Here is a 16737-nt window from a genome sequence, read left to right on the forward strand (position 1 = left end):
ATGTTACACAATAAATCTATGTTTTGTTCAAAAAATTTGCATATTTTAGCTATAAATCAGTTTTACATTACTGCTACCATCATAGCTACAGTCAGAAATCGCACGGGAGTAGCCAGAGAAAATACAGACACCAACGTCAACTACTAATTACACATCATAAAACATTTCAGAAGAATATATGGTGGATAGCTAATGAAAGACAAAGATCTTGTGAATAGAGCCAATATTTCCGATTTTTGAAGTGTTTTACAGCGAAAACACAATATATCGTTATATTAGCTTACTACAATAGCTAGCACACAGCAGCATTGATTCTAGTCAAACGGTAGCGATAGCACAGTTCGACAGATATATGAAAAAGCATCCCAAATTGGGTCCTTATCTTTGTTGATCTTCCATCAGAATGTTCTCCAAGGGGTCCTTTGTTCAGAACCGTCTTTATTTGGATCCAGAACGAACGATTTCCCTCTTGAATTAGCAAGCACACTGGCCGTGCGGTGCTAACCTCTCCTTCTTGACAAAATTCTTGCGTCGCATCACGTCTAAAGTCCAGAATAAATTTCAATAATATAATTAAACTATATTGAAAAAACATACTTTAGGATGATATTGTGACATGTATCAAATAAAATCGAAGTCAGAGATCATATTCACCTTTAACGAGGGTTTTCCAGGAGCCGAGTCCAGGTCCAACTTCGCGCCCAGGAAAAAAAATAAAGTGCGCACATCTCACTCCAAGAGGTTGTGTTCAATCCCAGGACGAGATAATCAAGTCATTTCTGCTCTCACTTCCGCATGACACCCAGGGGAAGGCGTATGACGTGTTTCTACAGTCCTAAGTGACATGCCCTTTTATAGACAAGCTCTTGAAGAGAGACATCGATTTTGGAAATCTCACTTCCGGATAGGAAATGGGCTGTAAAAAGAGTTCTGTTCCACTTAGAGAAATAATTCAAACGGTTTTAGAAACTAGAGACTGTTTTCTATCCAATAGTAATAATAATATGCATATTGTACGAGCAAGAATTGAGTAAGAGGCCGTTTGAAAATGGGCACCTTTTTCCAGTTTTTCAATACGCCCCCTGCAGCCATAACAAGTTAATCCTATTGAAAATGTGTGGGCAGAACTGAAGAAGCGTGTGTGAGCAAGGCCTACAAACCTGACTTAGTTACACCAGCTCTGTCAGGAGGCATGGGCTAAAATTCACCCAACTTATTGTGGGAAGCTTGTGGAAGGCTACCCGAAATGTTTGACCCAAGTTAAACAATTTAAAGGCAATGTTACCAAATACTAATTGAGTGTATGTAAACTTCTGACCCACTGGGAATGTGATGAAAGAAATAAAAGCTGAAATAAATAATTATCTCTACTATTATTCTGACATTTCACATTCTTAAAATAAAGTGGTGATCCTAACTGACCTAAAATAGAGAATTTTTACCAGGATTAAATGTCAGGAATTGTGAATCTAAGTTTAAATGTATTTGGCTAAGGTGTATGTTAACTTCCGACTTCAACTTTATGTGGACTTAAAACAGTCTATACCAAAACTGTCTACCGATAATGACGATTGGTTGTATTTTGTCTGTGCTGTATACTTAATCATCTCATCAACATCTACCCTCCTTAGATTGGAAGAGGAAAACGGCCTTGTAGCCGTACGGTAAGTATTCCACTCCGGTAAAACAGCATAGCATTGCTACACACTCACTCCTTTCTAAAACGTTAATGACAGTTGCTACAGTTACCTACCATGCATGGCTCTTCCTCACAGGACCGCTCGTCCAAGAGCAACGTTGATCGCCCTGTGACCAAAGACCGCCAGCGCCTGTCCATTCAGGTAAAACAACATTGCGATTGAAATTGCATGAACTTAGAAGGTAGACTGACACCATAAAACAGTGGGGAATTGGTCACAGAAAGGACTTGATCTCTCAACCTTTGTGGCAAAAGGTAACTGCAATGATCACTTAGCCATCCTAGAAATTGGCATGTTTTTAGGTTAAATGGGAATGTAGTTCCTCAACAGATTAGATATCTGGGGTTGGGGGGTGTTTAAAGCCACCGTACAATATCTTTATTTCTGGGTGCCTAACAGAGACTCATTCGGTCACATTTTCAAAAAATGTGGTATGGCTTGATCAAGACCGAACATCCAACCTTCAAAACAGAAACTCTTACCACAAAACTATAGGGTAGGCTCAATATATGGGAGCAATATCAAAGTACAGGTTAGCTGTCTTCTCTGTTTCATTATTCACCTCCTGCATTTGTCTTTCTGTTCCACTGTCTGTTTCTTAGTGATCTGCCTGCCTTCATGTTAACACTAGGGCTATAAGCCTTCTGACCTGGATATCTGTTGTGATCTGCCTTCATGTTAACACTACGGCTATAAGACTCCTTCTGACCTGGGAATGTGTTGTGCTTACTGGGAGACAACGCAGCTGGAGACAACACAGATGGACAAGGCGGGGACATCAGAAATCAAGTCAGAGGACAAGTAGGTGGGGAGAAAAAAAGCTACATCTATCCAAATGCAAACAAAAATGACTGAAGATGAGTCTCTGCTCTCAATGCTCTGCTATGCTCTAAGACACACAGCCAATATAGCTCTAAGTGATTTATTGGACATTATACATCTCCATTGTACAGAGGGGACAAAAGATGTCCCCAACAATCTTTTGACTGTAATGATATTTTTGAAATGCAGTACTTTTGTCCAACATGCCAGTATTTCTTTGGCAGTGAAGTGCCAGATCATTGCACATCATGTGGTTGCCTCCCTGGGGACATGCCATCTCTTGTCAAGAGTGGATCAGTGTTCATTAAATTATCAGTCAAAACTAAAGGAAAAGTTATCAGACTCCAAATTCTGTGAAGCATTAGAACATAAGTGTTCTAGGTCCAAGAGCAGCCCAGATAGTACAAGGAACATTTATGATGGTGCATTATACAAGTCAATACATGGCCTTAATGGCACTGATTTAATTAACCTTTAACTCTCACGGAATGTTCAAGTTCAAATAGTCAAGTCCTCTCCCTTACAAGTCACAGATAATGAACTTCCCCCGAACCTAAGAGTGAAGCACATCAGTCCTGTGGGGCCAAAGAGCCCAGGAATGAATTATTTCCTTTGTGCAAGATTGTGTTACGCTTGAGGGTGAGGGCTTGACATGCCAGTTGAGAGGGACACCCACAAATGTGTGTGTTGTACAGTTTATTATGCATTTGCTCGCTGGAAAAGTACAGGATATCTGTCACGTTGGTATGAATGATTCGGGAGACAGGCACAGGAATGCATCATCTTTTTTAAAATTACACCCAAATTACGGCGTGCCGTGTAATGGCACGGGGACGAAGACCAAACAAACACGTACACAAAACATAGGGTTGAAACACAAACAAAAGAGCGAGGAGTACCTCGAATAAGTACACACGCGCATAATGATTAACACATGGGACGAGACCCGTAATCATCTGCACAATCCACAAGGGCACGAAAGCCCAAACCACACAGCACAGGTACTCACACGCACCAACAGACATTGTAACAATAATCGACCGCCCAATGGAAACCAAAGGGCACACTTATACAAGTACTAATCAGAGGGAATAGAGGACAGGTGTGCGTAATGAAAGTTCCAGAGGGATCCATGACAATATCAAACAATGCAATGGTGAACAACTGGTGCTATCACAAAGGAGAAGTGGTAGAAAAGGGAAATGGGTTCAATAGAGTGTATATGCTTGAGAGAGCCAGAGCCACGCACAAACACTGAACAGCGCAGAGAGGTTGACCACGTGGTAGAGTGCACCCATCTCCATTAATGTTCATTACTGTTTTCAACATGATTGCAGGGTTTGCTTTTGATTACATGCATGGCATCTTACTTGGCAAATGACTACACTGTGGTTTGAGTCCAAATATCACCCTGAGTCCTTCTACCTTGGAAGAGAAATCGAGTGAGTAAACAAAAGGATGCTTGCCATAAAAACCATGATTAATGTGACCATGCTCAATTCATTTCCAAAATATTTGAAAGCCACAGAGTTCTGACACTTCCTGCTGTTCTATAGCCTCCCCTGTTTAAATGGGATTTTACACAGGCAATACTTCCACCATTTACTGCTACTGGTGCCTCGCCTGGTTCACCAACTACTTCTCAGATAGAGTTCCGTGTGTCAAATCAGAGGGCCTGTTGTCCGGACCTCTGGCAGTCTCTATGGGAGTACCACAGGGTTCAATTCTCGGGCCGACTCTTTTCTCTGTATATATCCTTGATCCACCTCTAGGCAGACAACACCATTCGGTATACATCCGGCCCTTCTTTGGACACTGTGTTAACAAACCTCCAAACGAGCTTCAATGCCATACAACACTCCTTCCGTGGCCTCCAACTGCTCTTTAGTAAAACTAAATGCATGCTCTTCGACCGATCGCTGCCCGCACCCGCCCGCCCGACTAGCATCACTACTGTGGAGAGTTCTGACTTGGAATATGTGGACAATTACAAATACCTAAGTGTCTGGCTAGACTGTAAACTCTCCTTCCAGACTCATATTAAGCATCTCTAATCCAAAATTAAATCTAGAATCGGCTTCATATTTTGCAACAAAGCCTCCTTCACTCACGCTGCCAAACACACTCTCGTAAAACTGACTATCCTACCGATCCTCGACTTCGGCGATGTCATTTACAAAATAGCCTCCAACACTCTACTCAGCAAACTGGATGCAGTCTATCACAGTGCCATCCGTTTTGTCACCAAAGCCCCATATACCACCCACCACTGCGACCTGTATGCTCTCGTCGGCTGGCCCTCGCTACATATTCGTCGCCAGACCCACTGGCTCCAGGTCATCTATAAGTCTTTGCTAGGTAAAGCTCCACCTTATCTCAGCTCACTGGTCACCATAACAACACCCACCCGTAGCATTCGCTCCAGCAGGTATATCTCACTGGTCATCCACAAAGCCAACACCTCATTTGGCCGCCTTTCCTTCCAGTTCTCTGCTGCCAATGACTGGAAGAAATTGCAAAAATGTTGTTGGAGAGTTATATCTCCCTCACTAACTTTAAGCACCAGCTGTCAGAGCAGCTTACCGATCGCTGTAACTGTACACAGCCCATCTGTAAATAGCTCATCCAACTACCTACCTCATCCCCATTGTCACGGGAGACTAGGTGCGTGAGGAAGAATCAGGCGCAGAGAGCATAAGTTCCACAGGAAGAAGTGCACTTTAATAACGCACCGAAAAACACTGCCCACAACACAGGGCGCGGAAAAAATGTGGACCAACCCAAACACACAGGGTACCAGGTCCGGGAGCACGAACGCCAAATATCATACACACGTAACATAAAAATATTCCCGCACAAAACAAGGGCGGGTAGCCTAGCTATAAATAAGGAAGCCCATCAAGCAAAACCAAAAGACACAGGTGCAACTAATAAGACAAAACAAACAGAAAATGAAAAAGGGATCGGTGGCGGCTAGTATGCCGGTGACGACGACCACCGAGCACCGCCCGAACAGGCAGGGGAGCCAACTTCGGCTGATGTCGTGACACCCATATTGTTTTTATTTACTTTTTCCTCTTTTGCACACCAGTATTTCTACTTGCACATCATCTGCACATCTATCACTCTGGTGTTCATTTGCTAAATTGTAATTACTTCGCTACTATGGCCTATTTTACTTACTCCATTTGCACACACTGTAAAAAGCCCACTTGTGCTTTCTCCCGATCACTTTCCTTGTATTCCCACGACTATGATGGTCAAGTGGTTTAAGCGTTGGAATTGAAATCCAATGTAGTCTTCCCGTGCAGTTTTTAACCCTGCTTACAGCGCAATGATAAAATAGTCCTTTAAATATTTGAACTATCTCTTCTGAATTGAAATTGTCCTTATTTTATGGGCTCGTCCAATGATTGAAGTGCTTAGAAAAAGGTTTATTTTAGTTCGCTTGAAAATTATTTAAATTATGCTTTTGAATTTGGATACTGTAGTTTTTGTGTGAGCTAATTCAGCAAGCTGTGATGGCTGAGTGGTTAAGTCCAGTGGTGTCACACTGCGCCGGTTAAAACCCTGTTTGCATCTTCCTTTACAAACAGTTCAAATAGGCTATGCAGTACAGATACTCTTATTTTTGTAGTGGTCAAGCTGAGTTAACCGACTGGTTAATAATACCTTGGACTTGAAATCCAATTAGGTCCCCCTGTGCATATTTGAATCTTACTCTCAGGACATAGCCCACTTTTACTTTCTCTGCACATTGTTTTTTGACTTGAACATTAAACTGGCCAACCTTCACAACTTTGGAAAGGATCGAAATGATTTGGCACACTTGTCCCAATTGCAATGTCTCACCTGAGCCCCACCACAACTCTTATTATGTCTTGTCCAGTTGTCGACCAGTATACCATCAACATGAGAAGCTTTGGAACGGATCTCTCTCCATGCTCACTCCACGTGGACTTCTTTTGTACTCCTGAGAGAAAAGGCACGAGAGAATAGGCAGTTGATAGCTTCAACTAGATGCTCTTTTCACCTGTTGCTGGCTTAGACTCAGGTCTCTCGATAGAAGTGTGTAATGTGTACAAACAACACTGCAAATCAAATTCGAATTACTACCCTTGACTCCATAAAAATTGTACCCATAAGTTGATTCAAGAAATAATAAAAATAGACTAGAGACATTTATATCCTTCATATGGTCCTATTAATTATAAACTTCTCCGTAATTATCAGTATTAAAAATTACCTTCAAATCATCATCCAACCATCTCTCAGCTTTACAGTGAGGGCTATCAAACCACACTAGAAATTCAGGACAGAGGTCATTCTAACCTTTCAAAGAAATGTTTATTTTTTTAAATGTATTTATGTGACCTTTATTTAACTAGGCAAGTCAGTTAAGAACAAATTCTTATTTACAATGACGGCCTACCAAAGGGCAAAAGGCATCCTGGGATTAAAAATATAAAATAAAGACAATATAAATATAAGACAAAACACACATCACAACAAGAGAGACACAACACTACATAAAGAGAGACCTAAGACAATAACATAGTAAGGCAGCAACACATGACCACACAGCATAGTAGCAACACAACATGGTAGCAGCACAAAACATGGTACAAAACATTAATGGGCACAGACAACAGCACAAAGGGCAAGAAGGTAGAGACAACAATACATCACACAAAGCAGCCACAACTGTCAGTAAGAGTGTCCATGATTGAGTCTTTGAATGAAGAGATTAAGATAAAACTGTCCAGTTTGAGTGTTTGTTGCAGCTCGTTCCAGTCGTTAGCTGCAGCGAACTGAAAAGAGGAGCGACGCAGGGATGTGTGTGCTTTGGGGACCTTTAACAGAATGTGACTGGCAGAATGGGTGTTGTATGTGGATGATGAGGGCTGCAGTAGATATCTCAGATAGGGGGGAGTGAGGCCTAAGAGGGTTTTATAAATAAGCATCAACCAGTGGGTATAGAGTGAAGTGATGTGTCCTACATTGGTGGCAAAATGGTAAAGAACATCTAGCCGCCCAAGAGCACCCTTACCTGCCGATCTATAATGTATGTCTCCGTAATCTAGCATGGGTCGGATGGTCATCTGAATCAGGGTTAGTTTGGCAGCTGGGGTGAAAGAGGAGTGATTACGATAGAGGAAACCAAGTCTAGATTTAACTTTAGCCTGCAGGTTTGATATGTGCTGAGAGAAGGACAGTGCACCGTCTAGCCATACTCCCAAGTACTTGTATGAGGTGACTACCTCAAGCTCTAAACCCTCAGAGGTAGTAATAACACCTGTGGGAGGAGGGGCATTCTTCTTACCAAACCACATGATCTTTGTTTTGGAGGTGTTCAGAACAAAGTTAAGGGTAGAGAAAGCTTGTTGGACACTAAGAAAGCTTTGTTGTAGAGCGTTTAACACCAAATCCGGGGAGGGCCAGCTGAGTATAAGACTGTGTCATCTGCATATAAATGGATGAGAGAGCTTCCTACTTCTGAGCTATGTTGTTGATGTAAATTGAGAAGAGTGTGGGGCCTAGGATCGAGCCTTGGGGTACTCCCTTGGTGAAAGGCAGTGGCTGAGACAGCAGATTTTCTGACTTTATACACTGCGCTCTTTGAGAGAAGCAGTTAACAAACCAGCCCAAAGACCCCTCAGAGACACCAATACTTCTTAGCCGGCCCACAAGAATGGAATGGTCTACCGTATTAAAAGCTTTGGCCAAGTCAATAATTGCTTAGAATCAAGGGCAATGGTGACATAATTGAGGACCTTTAACTTCTTTAACTTCTTAGGCTAATGCGATTAGCATGAGGTTGTAAGTAACAAGAACATTTCCCAGGACATAGACATATCTGATATTGGCAGAACTCCTAAACTATTTTTAATCTAACTGCACTGTCCAATTTACATTAGCTATTAAAGAGAAAGAATACCATGCTATTGTTTGAGGAGAGTGCACAATTTTGAACATGAAAAGTTATTAATAAACAAATTAGGCACATTTGGGCAGTCTTGATACAACATTTTGAACAGAAATGAAATGGTTCATTGGATCAGTCTAAAACTTTGCAAATACACTGCTGCCATCTACTTGCCAAAATCTAAATTGCACCTGGGCTGGAATAATACATTATGGCCTTTCTCTTGCATTTCAAAGATGATGCTACAAAAAAAATACAAAAGAACGGTTGGTTAAGGTTGCAGTTCTTTCTCTATTAGACAAATTATTTTAAAACAGTCAAACATTTCATACATTAATACACTTACATTAAGTTTCTTCAGTACATTTCTTATCAAAATAATTCACGTGTTTAATTAAATGTGTGTGCCCCTTTAAGATACCTCACTAGTCTACATCTCTGTTTCCTTAAACTCAGAAATCTCTCTACAATCTCTACCTCTGTCTTTCCGTCTAACATTACTATACCAGGTGAATTATTTTTCTTCTTCATTATAGTCAAAACAAACATAACTTCTGCTCACAGGAAGGCCACTTTAATTACTATGTTCTCTCTTGTTTCGCTGGTTGTACTTTCCCATATGATGCCTTGTGACCCTGCTCTACCACGTAGTTTACTAATGTGGTGATGTTTGGCATACGAATGAATTTGTCTTTTTACGCCGCCAAATTCACTACATCTTGTATCAACACAGAACCCTAAAATGTACATCTTTAGCGATTGTTTAAATGTGGCGTGATACCACGTTTGACTATTTGTAAACATAATTCGTGCTCTCTGTAATATTTTACCTAATACCCACTGTCCTTGATTCTGACAAAGATTATTCCCAAAATCTGCCAAGGGGCATCATTGATCCAAGCTTTCTGATTCATAACGCATAATACTTTTCTTGCCTCACAAAGGCAGTCAAGCACTCAAGCTAACTGGCTAAAGTTGGCTAGCTAACTGGCTAACGCTACTTCCAGACACAAGAGACACGAGAACACATCTTTACTCTGCATTCTACTCATCCAGCAGAGCTGGTTAGAATTTTTAGCATGTTATTCAAAGTGTTGGTGACTAACTTTGCTGCTGGCAATAATTTATATTACATTATTTTCCCTAACGTTTACTGACACCGGCCATATTCAATGGGTGTTGAGCGTTGGTAAATTCATCAGTTATTTGGCACTCTGGTACATTCAGACGAGTACTCTGAAATTCGAACAAATAGCCAGAGCGAATTTACAAAGCACTCCATTTAACAATGTCGCACAACCACTATACCATTTAGCTAAGCTAAGAATGACGTGAATAGTCAAGTCGATATAAACATTGGGTAGTTGGACAGCATATAGTTAATATATTATCAAGTTCGATGCAATGATATGCTATGTGGTTCATAAGGATACCGCAACCAAAAATGTCATAATTAGTTCAAACAAAGAATTTGTATCTACTGACCATACTCAAATGACTTAACAAATAGTTACTTAGTGAGATTACGCTGAGTACATCTACTAATCTTTATTTTATCGGTTTTATCTTTTATGTCATTGTGCAAAGTCACAATTATATCCTTGAATTCGCTATTAGATTGGAATGTTCCTATCAGCGAGGAGATGCTGCCGAATTATATCCATGATTTGATTTGTTTTTCCCATATTCGAGTCAAATTGGTAGAATACTCATGCGCTTCTTTTAGTATGCACTTCTATTAGTGCCTCTATGGCTTTGCTGTAGTTTACCTCTTCTTGTAACATCTGCTTCCAACTCACACCCTCAAACACCTAGATCCCCTGAACGCAGCTCACTCTCCAGATCCCAATCGCCTGAATTCTAATCACCTGTTCACACACCTGTATTTCATTATCACACACTGTTTAGTACAGTTCTTTGCACCCCATCACTGTGAGGAATTGTTTGTTTTGTGACACATGTCTTTCGGAGTGCTGGTTTTCCAGTGATTTACTCCTCCCGTGTATGATAGTTTTTTCCTGCCTCACTAATGACGCCTTTTGCCTATTCCCTGCCTGTACTTTAGCCTATCGGATTTCCTGTTATCTACCTATTGCTTGATCTCCCGGACTACGTTGCTAGCCTTTTCCCTGCCTGTACTGTTGCCCTTTTGGACCCCCCTGTGTATGACCTTCTGCCTGCCCCTGTGGTCCTTTGCAATAAACACCTGCTGCGCCCTGCGTTTGAAACCAGCTCTCTGTCTCCCCTCGTGTTCATTATACTTCTGTGATGGTTATTTATGTTCCTCTCTGCACATGGTTTTAATATATGCCATATCTTTTTTCTGAGACTTTAACTCAGTCATATAATGCTTAACCTTAACAAATGATCCATAAAGAGAACATTCTGCACCATTCTGAATACTTTGTACACCTGTTTTGTACGTCTACGTATGGGTGCGCAAGTTTATATATTATCACTATCAAATTTCTAATAAACGATTATACACATACCATTTATAAAAAAATATATATCTTCACAGAATCCATGTATAACGTAGGAAATCTTAGGTACTCACATTAATTAATCACTCCGTGTGCGTTTCCAACGACTCTCCGCTGCTACAAAGTGTCAGCTGTGCCTCCATGCTCCCAACGGAAACCCGGACGGGTCATAGGAATAATGCTCCACGTGTATCCTCAATGCTTCTTTAGACTTCCAAAAATTATAGATTTGCCTGCTACTTTCTGAAAACAACATCAAGCTCTCAATACCACCCCCGTGATATTCTGATGGGCAGTGATGGACGGAACCCCACGATAATGCGACATATCGAAACCTATTATCCGAATTGTAAATAATCCTTATTGTACACATTTCTATACCTCATTATCCAAAACTTCAGTTTAAACTTCAGTTTATTTCCACACACAACTCTCATTCACATTCACACAGTACTGTTCCCAAAACATGAATGTTCCCAAAACAAAAAATGTATTGTTTTCTACATTTTTATAACCTGCGGGAATATTTTCTAATTTCTATCTCAAGGTTAGTTCCTTGCATAACACAACTCATACATTTTACATTTTACAATACTAACCCATGGTACAGGATCTCATAACCTTAAAACGGTAGTAACTTCACAATTTATTTCTAAAATGGGGTTTGGTTTAAAACAATTACATTTGCACCTTATTCTTTTTATACTATATCATTATAATGCATTGTCTCTTATTTCTATAGCGCTTTTCTCAAACCACACAGGGCTGTTGCTTTAAGGCCTTAAAGTAGCTCAAACATTTACATTACATTTACATTTAAGTCATTTAGCGGACGCTCTTATCCAGAGCGACTTACAAATTGGTGCATTCACCTTATGATATCCAGTGGAACAACCACTTTACAATAGTGCATCTAACTCTTTTAAGGGGGGGGGGGGGGGGGTTAGAAGGATTACTTTATCCTATCCTAGGTATTCCTTAAAGAGGTGGGGTTTCAGGTGTCTCCGGAAGGTGGTGATTGACTCCGCTGACCTGGCGTCGTGAGGGAGTTTGTTCAGATTATAGTTTCATCCATTTCACACATCCAGTTCACACAGATTCTGGATGCTAATGTTAATTGATCTTAACTAGTTCACACAGATTTTAGTTTTAATCCAGATCACACAGATCTGAGCTTTAATCCAGTTTACACAGATTCTGGATGTTAACGTCAGATGGCAGCTCCCTCGGAACTCCATTTTCTAAAAAAAATAAAGAATAATTGTTTCCAAGAAATGTCAGTCTCGCCCTATTTATCTGTCTCTGTTTGGAACACCGTAACCACCCGCATGACACCCTCCTTCAGATCTTAGGCAGGTACCTTGAGCCAGTTGGTGTGGCCCCCGTGAAACCAAGGTCCTCAGGAGCAGTCAGTATATGGAGATTGGTGTCCAAATCTGGGTCGCCAAATAGAGAGGACAATCTATGAGTAGGGTGTCTGGTGTCTTTGACAATTTTTAGGGCCTTCCTCTGACACCGCCTGGTATAGAGGTCCTGGATGGCAGGAAGCTTGGCCCCAGTGATGTACTAGGCCGTTCACACTACCCTCTGTGGTGCCTTGCGGTCGGAGGCCGAGCAGTTCCCATACCAGGCAGTGATGCAACCAGTCAGGATGCTCTCGATTGTGCAGCTGTAGAACCTTTTGAGGATCTGAGGACTCATGCCAAATCTTTTCAGTCTCCAGCGAGGGAATAGGTTTTGTTGTGCCCTCTTCACGACTGTCTTGGTGTGCTTGGACCATGTTAGTTTGTTGGTGATGTGGACACCAAGGAACTAGAAGCTCTCAACCGGCTCCACTGCAGCCCCGTCAATGAGAATGGGGGCGTGCTCGGTCCTCTTTTTCCTGTAATCCACAATCATCTCCTTAGTCTTGGTTACGTTGAGGGAGAGGTTGTTGTCCTGGCACCACGCGGTCAAGTCTCTGACCTCCTCCCTATAGGTTGTCTAGTCGTTGTTGGTGATCAGGCCTACCACTGTTGTGGAAAACTTAATGATGGTGTTGGAGTCGTGCCTGGCCATGCAGTCATGAATGAACAGGAAGTACAGGAGGGGACTGAGCACACACCCTTGTGCTGAGGATCAGCTTGGCGGATGTGTTACCTATTCTTACCACCTGGGTGCGGTCCGTCAGGAAGTCCAGGATCCAGTTGCAGAGGGAGGTGTTTAGTCCCAGGGTCCTTAGATTATTGATGAGCTTTGAGGGCACTATGGTGTTGAACGCTGAGCTGTAGTCAATGAATAGCATTCTCACATAGGTGTTCCTTTTGTCAAGGAGGGAAAGGGCAGTGTGGAGTGCAATAGAGATTGCATCATCTGTTGATCTGTTGGGGCGGTATGCAAATTGGAGTGGGTCTAGGGTTTCTGGCATAAGTCTGTTGATGTGAGCCATGACCAGCCTTTCAAAGCACTTCATGGCTACAGACGTGAGTGCTACGGGTCGGTAGTTACCTTAGTGTTCTTGGGCACAGGCACTATGGTGGTCTGCTTGAAACATGTTGCTATGAGGTTGAAAATTTCAGTGAAGACACTTGCCAGTTGGTCAGCGCATGCTCGCAGTACACGTCCTGGTAATCAGTCTGGCCCTGCGGCCTTGTGAATGTTGACCTGTTTAAAGTCTTACTCACATCGGCTGTGGAGAGCGTGATCACAGTTTGTGTCACTAGGCAGCTCTCAGCTGTGCTTCCCTTTGTAGTCTGTAATGGTTGTTAACTTTTCTCGCCCAGGGGTTCCGCAAGCGGAACACCCACAACATTCCGCTGAAAAGGCAGCGTGCAAAATTTACAAATATTTTTTCCGAAATATGTAACTTTCACACATTAACAAGTCCAATACAGCAAATGACGGAAACATCTTGTTAATCTACCCATCGTGTTCGATTTTTTAAATGTTTTACAGCGAAACACAACATATATTTATGTTAGATCACCACCAAATCCAAAAAACACACAGCCATTTTTCCCAGCCAAAGATAGTCACACAAAAGCAGAAATGGATATAAAATTAATCACTAACCTTTGATAATCTTCATCAGATGACACTCATAGGACATCATGTTACACAATACATTTATGTTTTGTTCGATAATGTGCATATTTATATCCACAAAACTCGGTTTACATTGGCGCCATGTTCAGAAATGCCTCCAAAATATCCGGAGTAATTACAGAGAGCCACGTCAAATAACAGAAATACTCATCATAAACTTTGATGAAAGATACATGTCTTACATATAATTAAAGATACACTTGTTCTTAATGCAACCGCTGTGTCAGATTTTTTTCAAACTTTAGTAAAAAGCACACCATGCAATAATCTGAGACGGCGTTCAGATTTAACAAAATTTCTCCGCCATGTTGGAGTCAACAGAAATACGAAATTACATCATAAATATTCCCTTACCTTTGATTATCTTCATGATCATTATCTTCAGCATTATCCATATCAAGTGCCCAATGATATGTTACAAACAAAGACTGGTTTGTCAAATCGCTGTGAGCAGGGTTCGAACCTGCGCGGGGACAACTCATTGGATTTAGAGTCCAACGCTTTAACAACTCTGCAATCAAAGCTTGCTGAGGTAGATCACACAAGGACAAAAGTATCCAAATTCAACTGCCTAATTGAAATATTTTTCAAGCAAAGTAAAATAAGCTATTTTCTGATCACTTCAATCGTTGGATAGGAAACACTCTAAAGTTTCCAAAACTGTAAGAATAGTGTCTGTGAGTATAACAGAACTGATTTGGAAGGCGAAAACCTGAGAAAAATACATTCAGGAAGTCTTTTTTTTATTTATCTTTATTTTTCTATTCAATGCCATTACAGTATCCATTGACTTAGGACTCAAATTGCAGTTTCTATGCTTTCCACTAGATGTCAACAGTCTTTAGAAATTGTTTCAGGCTTGTATTCTGAAACATGAGGAAGTAAGAGCAGTCTGAATGAGTGGACCCTAAAGTGTCACAGAGCTTTTTCATGCGCGAGACCCAGAGAGTGCGGTTCTTGTTTACCTTTTAAATTGACGACGTTATTGTCCGGTTGAAATATTATCGATTATTTAGGCTAAAAACAACCTGAGGATTGAATATAAACATCGTTTGACATGTTTCTATGAACTTTACGGATACAATTTGGATTTTTTTGTCTTCCTGTTTTGACTGCGTTTGAGCCTGTGGATTACTGAAGAAACTAACGTTTTTGCATATAAAGAGACTTTATCGAACAAAACAAACATTTATTGAGTAAATGAATGTCTGCTGAGTGCAACCATATGAAGATCATCAAAAGTAAGGGATTCATTTTATCTCTATTTCTGACTTGTGTAACTGTTCTACTTGGCTGGTTGCTGTTTGTAATGATTTGTCTAGTGGGCTATGTTCTCAAATAATCGTAAGGTATGCTTTCGCCGTAAAGCATTTTTTAAATCTGACACCGTGGTTGGATTCACAAAAAGTTCATCTTTAAACCTATGTAAAATATGTTTTGTTTTCTGAATTTTTATAATGAGTATTTCTGTATTTGAATTTGGCGCCCAGCAGTTTGAAGAGGTGGGACGCTAACGTCTCACGTACCCAAGGAGATAGATCCAATTGTTAAAGGTCTACTTTACCATCGCCCTGTAAGCAGAGTTGAAAACTGTACAGGGAGAACAAATTGGATGTCAATTCCAATGCTGAAACCACTTGGCCATCGCAGCAGTAGGAATCTAAGGAAAGTGATGAGGAGAAAGCAGAAGTGGGCTATACGCTTCGAGCAAGGTAAGAACATGGGTGGGGAGACCCCATTGAAATTCAGGTCCAACGTCTAAGGAACTCGGCCATTGAATGCTGTTGGAATGCAAGTAAAGGGATTGGGATTTGGAAACAGACATCACTGGTGTCAAATGGTCAACTTGATAGCACGACATATTGATCTTGTTGCGCCAAGTAACCTCGGTCCTTTCCAAAGCTGTGAAGTTTGGAAGTTTAATGTGCAAGTCAAAAAACTATGTGCAGAGAAAGTACAAGTGGACTATTCACTGAGAATAAGATTTTAAAAAGAGCACCTGAATCACTGGAGCACCTGAATCACTGGACAATTCCATGTATTAAGGACATTATCCATATCAAGTCACCAAGTATATGTTAAAAATAAAGACAGGTTTGCCATAGCGCTGTGAGCAGGGTTTGAACCTGCTCGGAGAGACCCCTTTGGATTTCAAGTCCAACGCCTTAACCACTCGGCCAGCGCAGCTTGCTATGTTAAATACACTATCTCGTTCTGACATGTCCTTTGATTCGTTCCCTCTAAAAATACCAGATTATCACTATAGAAGAGCCTACTTGAAATGTTTGTTATAGAAGATAAATTCTGAGCACTTGAATCAAAGGACATGTCCACGCATTATCCATATCAAGTGCCCAATGACATGTTAAAAATAAAGACTGGTTTGTCAAAGCGCTGTGAGCAGGGTTCGAACCTGCGCGGGGAGACCCCATTGGATTTCGAGTCCAACGCCTTAACCTCTCGGCCATCACAGCTTCGTCTGTTACCTTCAATGCCTTAACCAGTCCGCTATCTCGTTCTGGCCATTTTACCTCTAAAATGACCAGATTATCGCTACCCCTTTGTTATGGAAGATATATTCTGAGCACTTGAATCAAAGGACAAGTCCACGGTTTAAGGACATTATCCATATCAAGTCCCCAATGACATGTTACAAATAAAGACTGGATCGTCAAAGCGCTGCGCTCAGGGTTCAAACCTGCGCTGGGAGAACCCATTGGAT

The 16737-nt window shown here is 41.2% G+C and overlaps 2 non-coding genes across 2 annotated transcripts; both read right to left on the bottom strand.

The window, feature by feature from the left end:
* Positions 1–16120: 16120 nt before the first annotated feature.
* Positions 16121–16202, bottom strand: trnas-uga (transfer RNA serine (anticodon UGA)). The gene has a single exon. It is a non-coding gene; the product is annotated as a tRNA-Ser (tRNA).
* Positions 16203–16407: 205 nt separating this feature from the next.
* On the bottom strand, positions 16408–16489 carry trnas-cga (transfer RNA serine (anticodon CGA)). Its single transcript has one exon. It is a non-coding gene; the product is annotated as a tRNA-Ser (tRNA).
* Positions 16490–16737: the final 248 nt, after the last annotated feature.

This window comes from Salvelinus alpinus, chromosome 30 (genome assembly GCF_045679555.1).
Source record: "Salvelinus alpinus chromosome 30, SLU_Salpinus.1, whole genome shotgun sequence".
In the NCBI taxonomy this organism is placed as follows: Eukaryota; Metazoa; Chordata; class Actinopteri; order Salmoniformes; family Salmonidae; genus Salvelinus; species Salvelinus alpinus.